The sequence below is a fragment of the Mobula hypostoma genome, chromosome 10 (genome assembly GCF_963921235.1).
Source record: "Mobula hypostoma chromosome 10, sMobHyp1.1, whole genome shotgun sequence".
NCBI classification, from domain to species: domain Eukaryota; kingdom Metazoa; phylum Chordata; class Chondrichthyes; order Myliobatiformes; family Myliobatidae; genus Mobula; species Mobula hypostoma.
This window is the reverse complement of record NC_086106.1, coordinates 97,131,551-97,143,255: the sequence shown is the minus strand read 5'-3', so window position 1 is coordinate 97,143,255 and position 11,705 is coordinate 97,131,551. Positions and strand designations below refer to the sequence as shown.

The following is an 11,705-nucleotide window of genomic DNA, read 5'->3' as shown; positions in this document are numbered from 1 at the left end:
GCTCTCCTGCCAACTTCTGCTCCTTCCCCTTCACCTACCTTTACATACTGCACTCTGCCCCATCCTTTCCATTTCTGATGTAAGGTAGTGGACCAAAGCTCTGTTCATTTCCCTCCATAGAGGCTGCCTGACTTGCTGAGTTCCTCCAATATTTTGTGTGTGCTGTCATGGCTTTTAAATAAAACTTAAAAACATACAACAGAAAAAAACGTTCCACAGAAATGCCTATGAACAAGTGTCATGGTTTATGGTAACTGAATAAGATAAATACTTCTATCACATGTTATATTTTAGGATATTTAATAAAATTTTGACATTACATTCTATAATTCAATTTTTCTTGTTAGAAAATATAAAACTAGCCTCTTAGCTATAAAATACGGTAATGGTTCCAATGTGAATTCAATAGAATATGATGTTATTTCAGCAGGGGTGATCCGTGGGCCAGTACTGCTGAGACACAAGCTGGGGTCTGATCAACCCCGGCTGGGTCGCCTGGGTGAGGGTGTATGATGTTGAAAGACCGGAAGCACCTGAGGACCCCAGGTTACATCACTGATCACGTGTTCCAGTGCGTCCGCAGGGTGTATCTCAGAATCACACAAGCTGGCTGAGCCAGTGACTCCCAGGAACAGGCTGCGTGACCACCAAGAACAGATTGGTGACGACTGGAGAGACAGTTGACAGCTCGGAAAGACGGCAAGCGGGGCAGGGAGGGGGAGCAGCCCAACCTGCATCTTCTGTGAAGGAGAACCAAAGAAAGCTACTGATAAACCCAATGAAAGACACCCCCAGGGGAGCCCAAGGGGGGGGCGGTGGGAGAATGAACACCCCAATAGGAAGGACCTAATAACAACGACCAAGGCAAATGGATTACCGGCGATGAGAGAGAGATGCATTTGTGGCAAGATTTGTAAGAACAAGCACGGCCTGAAGATCCATCAGGCCAGAATGAAGTGCTTGGAGCAGGAGAATGCTGCACAGCACACAGGATTTACGCCTGGTGAGACGCAGGAGGAGCCCGGCCTGGAGTCACCCCACAAGAGCCCAGAACCTCCAAGCGCCAGAGACTTCTGGCCCAAGCAACGTAGTTCAACAGCGCTGGATCAAGTGGCCCCCAGCCAGCAACAAGAAAGAGAGGCTCCAGTTCGATGGGGATGTAGCAAGGATCATAGAGTTGACAGCCAAGGGAGCTGTTGACAGACAGCTTCAGACAATGACCACCATCCACTGACATCTTCTATAAGCCCACTGACTCTCATAACTACCTCAACTATACCTCTTCCCACCCAGCCACATGCAAAAATGTCATTCCCTATTCCCAGTCCCTCCGTCTCCGCCGCATCTGCTCCCGGGATGAGGCTTTCCGTTCCAGGACATCTCAAATGTCCTTTCTTTAAGGATCGTGGTTTCCCTTTTGCCGCCATCAATGATGCCCTCACCCGCATCACCTCCATTTCCCGCACTTCGGCCCTCACCCCATCCTCCCGCCACCACAACAGGGACAGAGTTCCCTTTGTCCTCACCTACCGCCCCACCAGCCTCCGGATCCAGCACATTATCCTCCGCAACTTCTGCCACCTTCAACAGGACCCCACCACTAAGCACATCTTTCCCTCTCCACCCCTCTCCACTTTCCACAGGGATCCGTACCTCCATGACTCACTGATCCACACGTCCCTCCCCACGGATCTCCCACCTGGCATTTATCCCTGTAAGCGTAAGTACTACACCTGTCCCTACACCTCCTCTCTTGCCACCATTCAGGGCCCCAAACAGTCCTTCGAGGTGAGGCAACATTTCACTTGTGAGTCTGTTGGGGTCATCTATTGCATCCAGTGCTCCCGGTGCGGCCTCCTCTACATCGGTGAAACCCGACGCAGATTGGGGGACCGCTTCGTTGAGCACCTCCGCTCCGTCTGCCACAACAGACAGGATCTCCCGGTTGTCACCCACTTCAATTCTGCTTCCAATTTCCATTTGGATATGTCCATACATGGCCTCCCCTACTGCCATGATGAGGCTAAACTCAGGTTGGAGCAGCAACACCTCATATACCATCTAGGTAGTCTCCAGCCCCTTGGTATGAACATAGAATTCTCCAACTTCTGGTAATTCCCTCCCCCTCCCTTCCCTTATCCCTACTTCACTCTGCCCCCTCCTCCAGCTGCCTCATGGTTCTGCCTCCTTCCACTACCCATTGTGTTTTCCCCTATTCCTTCTTCACCTTTCCTGCCTATCACCTCTCTGCTTCCCCTCCCTCACCCCTTTATCTTTTCCCTTGCTGGTTTTTCACCTGGAACCTACCAGCCTTCTCCTTCCCACCTCCCCCCCCCCACCTTCTTTATAGGGCCTTTGTCCCCTCCCTCTACAGTCCTGACGAAGGGTTCCGGCCTGAAACGTTGACTGATCATTTCCACGGATGCTGCCCGACCTGCTGAGTTCCTCCAGAGTGTTGTGAGTGTTGCTTTGACCCCAGCATCTGCAGAGTATTTTGTGTTTACGACCATTATCATTGTCAGCTTTGCCACAGAGCGGTTTGAAATGGAGGAGGGAAAGACCACCAGATCCCAATACACTATGAACTGCAGGGCAGCCCAGATCCCCCAACTGCGCCAAGAGCTCCGGTCCCTGGCACGGCAGTTCAGGGTAGCAACGGAGGAGGAGAAACCTCCCTCGGTTCAGCTCCGGAACATCTGCAGGGAGAAGCTAATGACCCTGCACAGAGCAGAATGGCACAGGAGGTGAGGGAGAGAAAGAGCCAGGAAGCGAACTGCCTTCATAGCTTCATAGCTGTTTGGTTTCACAAAACAGCTCCTAGGACAGAAGCGCAGTGGCTGCCTCATGTGCTCTAAAGAAGAGGTAGACCATTCCCTTCATAACATCCTAGCGACTCTGCAAGGGAGCAAGAGCTGGGCCGCCACAGAGCCCTTACAAGCCAGCCACCACCCATAGTGGAGTTCGATGTGAGGGAGCCCACCTGGAAGGAAGTCCAGGAGGTTGTGTCTTCAGCCAGAGCCAGTTCTGCGCCAGGACCCAGCGGAGTACCCTACAAGGTGTACAAGCACTGCCCACAGCTTCTCAAGATTCTTTGGAAGATCCTGCGAGTGATCTGGTGCAGGGGGGCAGTGGCAGACCACTGGAGGTACACAGAGGGGGTCTGGATCCCCAAGGAGGAAAATTCTTCGAACCTGGAGCAGTTCAGATCCATCTCACTGCTTAGTGTGGAAAGGAAAATCTTCGACACAACAATTGAAAGCCGTATCTCGGGTAACGATGAGTTTGAGTACAGAGAGGAAATTAAGAACCTGGTGTCATGGTGCGAAGACAATAACCTATCCCTCAATGTCAGCAAGACAAAGGAATTGGTTGTTGAATTCAGAAGGAGTAGCAGACCGCACGACCCAATTTACATCGGTGGTGCGCGAGTGGAACAGGTCAAAAGCTTTAAGTTCCTCAGGGTCAATATCACAAATGACCTGACTTGGTCCAACCAAGCAGAGTTTCTCTGCCAAGAAGGCCCACCAGCGCCTCTACTTCCCGAGAAAACTAAAGAATTTTGCCCTGTCCCCTAAAATCCTCACTAATTTTTATAGAAGTTGTCCTGTTCAAGACCGAAAGAAGCTGCAGAAGATCGTGAACATGGTGCAGTACATCACACAAACCAATCTTCCATCTGTGGACTCACTTTACACCGCACACTGTCGGAGCAGTGCTGCCAGGATAATCAAGGACACGACCCACCAGCCAACATACTTTTTGTCCCTCTTCCCTCTGGGAGAAGGCTCAGGAGCTTGAACTCGTACGACCAGATTTGGGAACAATTTCTTTCCAACTGTGATAAGACTGCTGAACAGATCCTGACCCGGATCTGGGCCGTACCCTCCAAATATCCGGACCTGCCTCTCGGTTTCTTTTTGCACTACCTCACTTCTCATTTTTCTATTTTCTATTTCTGATTTATAATTTAATTTTTTAATATTTACTCATTTTTACTATTTTTAATATTTAATATTTGTAATCTTGGGAGTGGGAAGCGCAGAATCAAATATTGCTGTGATGATTGTACGTTCTAGTACCAATTGTTTGGCGACAATAAAGTATATAGTGTCTTGTCCTTCCGGATGACGGACTTTCTCCTCCAGAACGCTTACATTGGCACTTCAGTGCAGTAGGGTGGAATTCCCGTAGTGCCTGGGTGCCTGGAACACACTGGAGTAGTCACCCCGCTGATTGGGGGGGCGCACATGAGGACGGGAGGCCTGGGCGTGCTTTGGCTAGATCTCGCCAATGCGTATGGGTCAATACCCCACAAACTGGTGGAGTTTACACAGGACCAACACCATGTTCCCAGAAAGGTGCCTCATCATGAACTACTACGGGAACTTCAGACTGAGAGTTATGACATCAGGCTGGCATAGGCTGGAGAAGCGGATTATAACTGTGTGCACAATCTCCGTTACTCTCTTTGCCCTTGCCATGAATATGATAGTCAAGGCAGCTGAGGCAGAGTGCAGAGGCCCGCTGACCAAGTCTGGTGTTCGGCAGCCCCCGATCAGAGCCTTTATGGATGACCTCATTGTCACGACAGTATCAGTTCCTGGCAGCAGCTGGATCCTCCAGGGCCTGGAAAAGCTCAGCGCTTGGGCAAGGATGAGCTTCAAACCAGCTAAATCCAGCTCTATGGTGTTGAGGAAGGGCAAAGTGGTGGACAAGTTTCGTTTTACCTTGGATGGCACTACAATTCCATCTATCACTGAGGAGCCAGTCAAGAGCTTGGGGAAGGTCTTCGACTGCAGCATCAGAGATGCAGCTGCTATCCGATCAACTTCCAAGGAGCTTCAGAGTTGGGTCACCACGGTGGACAAGTCAGGCCTACCTGGAAGGTTCAAAGCCTGGATTTACCAGCACAGCATCCTACCCCAAATCCTGTGGCCACTACTGGTATACGAGGTGCCTGTGACAACTGTGGAGTTGCTGGAGAGAAGGGTCAGTAACTACCTTCGAAGGTGGCTGGGCCTACCTCGTAGTCTGAGCGACGCATCATTGTACGGAAGGTGCAATAAGCTGCGACTTCTCTTCAGCAGCCTGGACGAGGAGTTCAGAGTTTCCCACACAAGAGAAGTGCTGCAGTACAGAGATTCCAAGGACCCTAAAGTGGCAGCAGCAGGCATCCAGGTACGGACGGGCAGGAAGTGGAAGGCATAGGAAGGGCTGGTGGTAGCAGAGTTCCGGCTGAGACACAGGGCTCTGATGGGAACAGTGTCAACTGGGCGAGTGGGGCTGGGCTCCGGTTCACAACCTCGCTATGACAGGGCCAAAGGCAAGGACAGACTCCAATTAGTCCTGGAGGAAGTGCGGGCTGGCGTTGAAGAGAAGAGGAACAGCAGGATGGTGGGCATGTGGCAGCAGGGAGCATGGACAAGGTGGGAAGTGTGGTAACTTCTACCTTGAAAAAGGCACACTCGACAACTTCATGCCCAAGAAACAACTTTATCTCGAACTTCAAAACCGTTGTGTATATACAGAGGCTTTCACAACCCGTACGGCATGGCAGGGACACTATATACAAAGCACACCGGAAGTAAAAGAAACGGAAGTAAAACCCCCCATTATCCTAATTAGTATTAACTTACTTTTAATAATGCTCACATTACAACAGGAAGGTGCGCTGGAGCGAAAAATCTCCTGGTCTGACATCTGGCAGGCAGAACCCAGTGCATTAAATTTATGATCCAGGCTGTCTATGATGTCTTGCCAAGCCCTGCTAACCTCCATGTCTGGGGCAAGAACGATACACCAGCGTGTCCTCTCTGTCCAGGAAGAAGATCACTGGAACACGTCCTTAGCAGCTGCACTGAAGCCTTGGGGGAAGATCGCTACCGGTGGTGTCATAACCAGGTGCTGAAGGTAGTGGCAGAGAGCATTGCGATGGCCATGACCACCAGCAAACAGAGTGGTCAGAGGAAGAACATCTCCTTTGTCAGAGCCAGAGCACAGCCCCTACGTCAGCCCAGACCAGCATCATCATCAGGCCTGCTTAGCACCGCAGCAGACTGGCTGCTTCAAGTTGACCTGGGGAGGCAGCTGAAGTTTCCCGACCAAATAGCAACAACTTCACTGAGGCCGGATGTGGTCCTTTCTTCAGCGTCCTCGAAGTAGGTTGTCCTCATCGTGTTGACAGTCCCCTGGGAGAACCGCATTGAGGAGGCGAATGAGCGGAAGTGGGCCAGGTACCAGGAGCTGGTGGAGCAGTGCTGGAGGCAAGGCTGGAGGACTCGCTGTGAGCCCATCGAGTTCGGGTGCAGGGGTTTTGCCAGTCACTCACTCTGCAGAGTCTACACCCTACTTGGCATCACTGGGGCTGGCAAGAGGAAAGCTATCAGGACCATCACAGAGGCCGCTGAGAGAGCCTCCAGATGGTTGTGGATCAGGAGGGGTGACCCGTGGGTCAATGCTGCTGGGACACAAGCTGGGGTCTGATCAGCCCCGGCTGGGTCACCTGGCTGAGGGTGTATGATGTTGAAAGACCCGAAACACCCGACGACCCCAGGTTACATCACTGATGATGTGTCCCAGTGCATCCGCAGGGTGTATCTCGGAATCACACAAGCTGGCTGAACCAGTGACTCCCAGGCTAGTAAGTAAGAAATATTTACAGAAATCAAAAAAAGAAGGCAGTTTGGCTTTGCCGAATCTTAGGCTACGTCCACACTCCGCCGGATAATTTTGAAAACGCCGGTTTTGAGTAAAAATGACAGGCGTCCACACTACGCGTTTTTCAAAATATCTCTGTCCACACCAGAACGGATATTTGGGCAAATCTACTCCTACTGGGCATACGCAGACACATCTACAGAAAACAAGCGAAGAGGAAACAGTATAATATTTACATTTCCGCGGCGGCGTTGTGCTATTTCCATAGAATAAAACTAGAGTACCAACAACAGCGAAAGGAAGTTTTCAACAATGTCTTCGAGGAATACAAAGAAAACCTCCGCTGGAAAAATCAGACCGGACTTCTCCGTTTAGACAGACAATGAAGTCGAGCTGTTTCTACGAGTTACAAACGACTACAAAGTCAGTAAAGCAGTAGGGATGTTTAATTCCAGACAAACTATTGACGTAGACAATAAAGTAAACAACACACGCATGAAGCCGTCCTCTACCCAAGATCAACAAGTGAGTGGAATCTTCTGCCGCCAGACCTGCACAGTATTTCTGACATTAATATTTTTAAAGATAGACTCAATCAAATCAATTTAGGGGATCTAGTTAAAAAAGCTCACTTTACAATTTAACTCTCATGCCATTCACACCGACTGCACGTTAGAACAGCGGTGGTCAGTCAGTGACAGTGCCGGCTTGGAGACCCCGGGGTACAGGAGATCGAGGGTACGACCACCGCAGACTGGGAGACCAGAGGGTACGGGCAGAAGAACAGAGGATACCGAGGAGACCAGCTTGAAAGCCACCTCCAGTTTAAATTCCATGCAGAATATTTTGGAGGATCAAGAACCAAGAACCAGGAACCAAGAACAGCCGTCCGGCAATGCTTACGTAGCACCAAACTGAAGCAGAAAAAAGCATTGCTGTTGTGGTGTTGCCATGACAATGTTTTTAAATCTCTCCGTTTACCCCGTACACACTACAACGCGAAACAATTGTTTTCAAATTTACACACTTTGGAGAGTGTTTTCGAAAATCTCCGTTTTTGGGGGATGAAAACGCCAGTTCAGTGTGGACGGAGGGTCAAAACGAAGAGAAAAAAATTTGTTTTCAAAATTATCCGACAAAGTGAGGACATACCCTTAGATTTTACTACTGAGCAATTAACATTTTGATATTTAACATTTCGGACAAAAGAATTGGATGAAACTCAATGTCCGTGATGGATGAACCTTGAGTGGGAGTCTGTACAGGGTTTTACGCGGGCTTCTATTCTAGGAGCTGCGCTTCCCTTTGCACTGACTAAATTGAATAAACAAATGATAAATCCAATAATTAAACATACAATACGAACATGGTTTCAATTTTGTAAATTCTTTGGATTGAACAAATTTATCCTGTCAGGTTCTATTATATCTAATTTTTTCTTTCAACCGTCTAGAATTGATCAAGCTTTTCTTCTATGGAAAACAAAGGGAATAACATGTTTTCGTGATTTATTCATGGACGACCCTGGATGGTGGCGCGACGCAGCTCGCAGCGGCCACTCCGGTGGTGATGTCTGTTATTTGTCAAGTAGGGTGCCGTGCACAATCCTGATTTGATGGAGACGGACGTGAGAGTACGGAGGAACATCTGGTGAAACTTCTGAAATGTCTGCTTTGCTGCTGCTGCTACTGTGTGGTCCAGAATTTCCCATGGAGAAGGCCCCGAGTCCTCGACTTTGCTTGTTGCTTGGCAGCCGGGGAAGGTCGAAGCACTCGGCAGAGGATGGTGCTCGGAGAGGCTGCGTCGGAGGGGCTGGTCGGAGGCTCGAAGTTTTCCGACGGACTCAGAGTCCGCTGCGGTCGGGTGCTTCCAATGGTGCTGCATCGGTGAGTTAGCGGCGCTTGGAGGTTCATGGCGGGGAGAGTTCCTCCCTTCTGCCGCCTGCGTGGGATGATGAGTCTATTGGGACTTTGAGACTTTTTTTTTACTGTGCCCATGGTCTGCTCTTTATCAAATTATGGTATTGGTTTGCATTGTTGTAACTATATGATATAATTATGTGGCTTTGTCAGTTTTAGTCTTGGTTTGTCCTGTGTTTTCTTGTGATATCATTCTGGAGGAATGTTGTACCATTTTTTAATGCATGCATTTCTAAATGACAATAAACGGAAACTGAACTGAACTGATTCTTTTATGTCTTTTGAATAGTTGTCTAATAAATATAATTTGCCTAGATTACATTTTTTCAGATATTTACGGATTAGAAACTTTTTGAACATTACTTTATCTACCTTTCCGATATCGCATCAAATTGAAGTTACAGAAAATTTTTTAGGTTTAAACCCTTATCAGAAGAGTTTAATAGCAATTATTCATGATCTGATTACAAAAATACGTCTAGGTACATCTGATAAAATTAAGTATAAGTGAGAAAGAGAACTTCAAATATCTTTATCTACAGAGAAATGGGAAAAAATTCTTCAATTAGCCAATACTTCCTCAATGTGTGCCAGACGCACCTTGATACAATTTAAGGAGGTTCATAAGGCTCACATGTCCAAGGATAAGTTAGCTCGTTTTTACTGCCATATAAATCCTGTTTGTGATAGATGTAATTCTGAGGTAGCTTCCTTGACACATATGTTCTGGTCTTGTCCTCTTCTGGAAAAATATTGGAAAGATATTTTTGATATTATTTCAGTAGTTCTGTGTATTGATTTACAACCTCATCCTATTACTGCAATTTTTGGACTACCAGTGATGGACTCTAGTCGTTTATCCTCGTCAGCTTGTCGTCTAATTGCATTTGTTACATTAATAGCCAGAAGATCCATTTTATTTAAATGGAAAGATTCTAATCCCCCCCACTACATTTCAATGGTTTTCCCAAATGATAGCATGCCTAAACTTGGAAAAAATTAGGAGTGGTACTATGGATCCTTCAGTTAAGTTTGAAGAAACCTGGAGGCCATTTATTCAAAATTTTCATATGATGTAAACTGACCTTTTCTGAATCCTTTGTAGTAATTTTTTTTGTTCATGTATAGAGGAGCAGAGTTAACGACAAATAATAATTTTAGCTGATGACAGCCCAAGCTTTGTTTGTTTTTTTTTAGTTTAGGGATTTTTTTTCTCTCTCTCTTTATAAAATATATTTTTCATGGTCAGTTACTATGAGATTGGGAGGCTAAACTGTATTTGTTACTTGGTATCTGTGCTTGTTCATGTTAATTGTTACTATTGTAATCCAAATCCCTATGTATCATTACTATTATTTGTTATGTTTAATTTTGAAACGTAATAAAAATATTGAAAAAGAAAGTTTTGATGGTAAATGTTTAGAAGTTTGAAATGAGTTGTGAAGGTACGATTTCAATCCCGGGAAGTTGAGAAGGCACTCTCCTAAGAACATTTTCCAGTTTTACACTTGATCAAGTTAAAACCAAAAATAATTTCCACTGGAATGATTACACAGTAAATACTAGTCCTTGGTTTATTTATAGGTGTACCCTTACTCTTAAGTGTCAATAACATTGCATGAAATTTCTGTCTTCTTGACAGATGCAAACCTTTTGTGAGATCTGGGAATCTGCCAAAACAGTCAGGAAGCTTCTTGCCTTTCAGACCCTGGCTTTAGAGTAGTTTACATTTGGAATTACTAGCATTTCAGTAAAAGTTTGACATTCATCAGTGGCTCAGGAGGTCATGTATTAAACCCCTTTGCTTTGACAGTGAACGATACATTATTCCATGCAATCTGCACTATACTGAGAAAAAAAGACAACCACAAATTCCATGAAATAATTATTGTGTAGGGGGCAAAATCCAAACAATTAGTATCATGGATCTCTTGTACTTTAAGTATAACAAGTATGAAAATTCTCTGCTGATGTGGCTACTGCTTCACGAATTCTTCTATTTTTATTAATTATCTCAACTCAGACTCCTGTATATTAGTTAATGAAATTTAAAAATCTCATTAAATGCATTGGAAAGTAAAGGTTGAACAAGGGAAATAAATGTTTGGTGACAAAAAAAAATGTTTCACCACCATTTCTAACAGTAGCAACTTGCCTTTAAGAATAGTGTTAAACCTAGCCAGACCTGGAGCACTGGTATGTACAGGATGGAGGTGAAGGTATGCCAAAAAATACAAACTTCAGCTTGGAACTTTATTTAATTAACTACAGCATATTATTTAAACAGGATTTTTAGATGCACATTGCATTGCCTCACTTGGCCCGGCAACATGTAAATTGAAAAACAGCAGCTGCTGGAAATCTGAAAGGAAAGCAGAAAATATTGGAAACACAAGGGATTCGGTCGATGCTGAAAATCTTGAGCAACACACACGAAGTGCTGGAGAAACTCAGCAAGTCACGCAGCATCAGTGCAGAGGAATAAACAGTTGACATTTCGGGCCATGAACCTTCATCGGGACTGGAAAGTAAGGAACAGGAGCCAGAATAAACCAACGTGGGGGAGAGAGGATGGAGTACAGGCTGGCATGTGATAGATGAAACCAGGTGAGGGGAGGGGTAATGAAGTAAGAAGCTGGGAGGTGAGGCAAAGGGTTGAAGAAGAAAGAATTTTATAAGAGAGGACAATAGACCATGGAAGAAAGGGAAGGAGGAGGAGCACCAGAGGGAAGTGATGGACATGCCAGTCCATCGTCTCCTCTACAACCATGATGAGGCTACACTTGGGACAGAGGAGCAATATCTCATATTCTGTCTGGGTAGGCTCCAACCAGATGGCATGAATATCGATTTATCTAACTTCTAGTATTTTCTCCACCCACTCTCTTCTCTCTTTCTCCATTCCCCATTCTGGTTACACTCTCACTCTTTTCTTCTCCTTACCTTTCCCTTCTCCTTCCCTTTTTTCTATGATCCACTGTGCTCTCATATCAGTTTCCTTCTTCTTCAACTCTTCACCTCTTCCACCTATCACTTCCCAGCTGCTTACTTCATATTCTCCCCCCTCCCACCCACATTGCTCCTCACCTGGTTTCACCAGTCACCTGCCACCTTGTACAGTACACCATC

General features: G+C 46.4%; 1 pseudogene; it reads left to right on the top strand.

Annotated features, from left to right (window-relative positions):
* Positions 1-882: 882 nt before the first annotated feature.
* LOC134352567 (uncharacterized) lies at positions 883-10,299 on the top strand (annotated as a pseudogene).
* Positions 10,300-11,705: the final 1,406 nt, after the last annotated feature.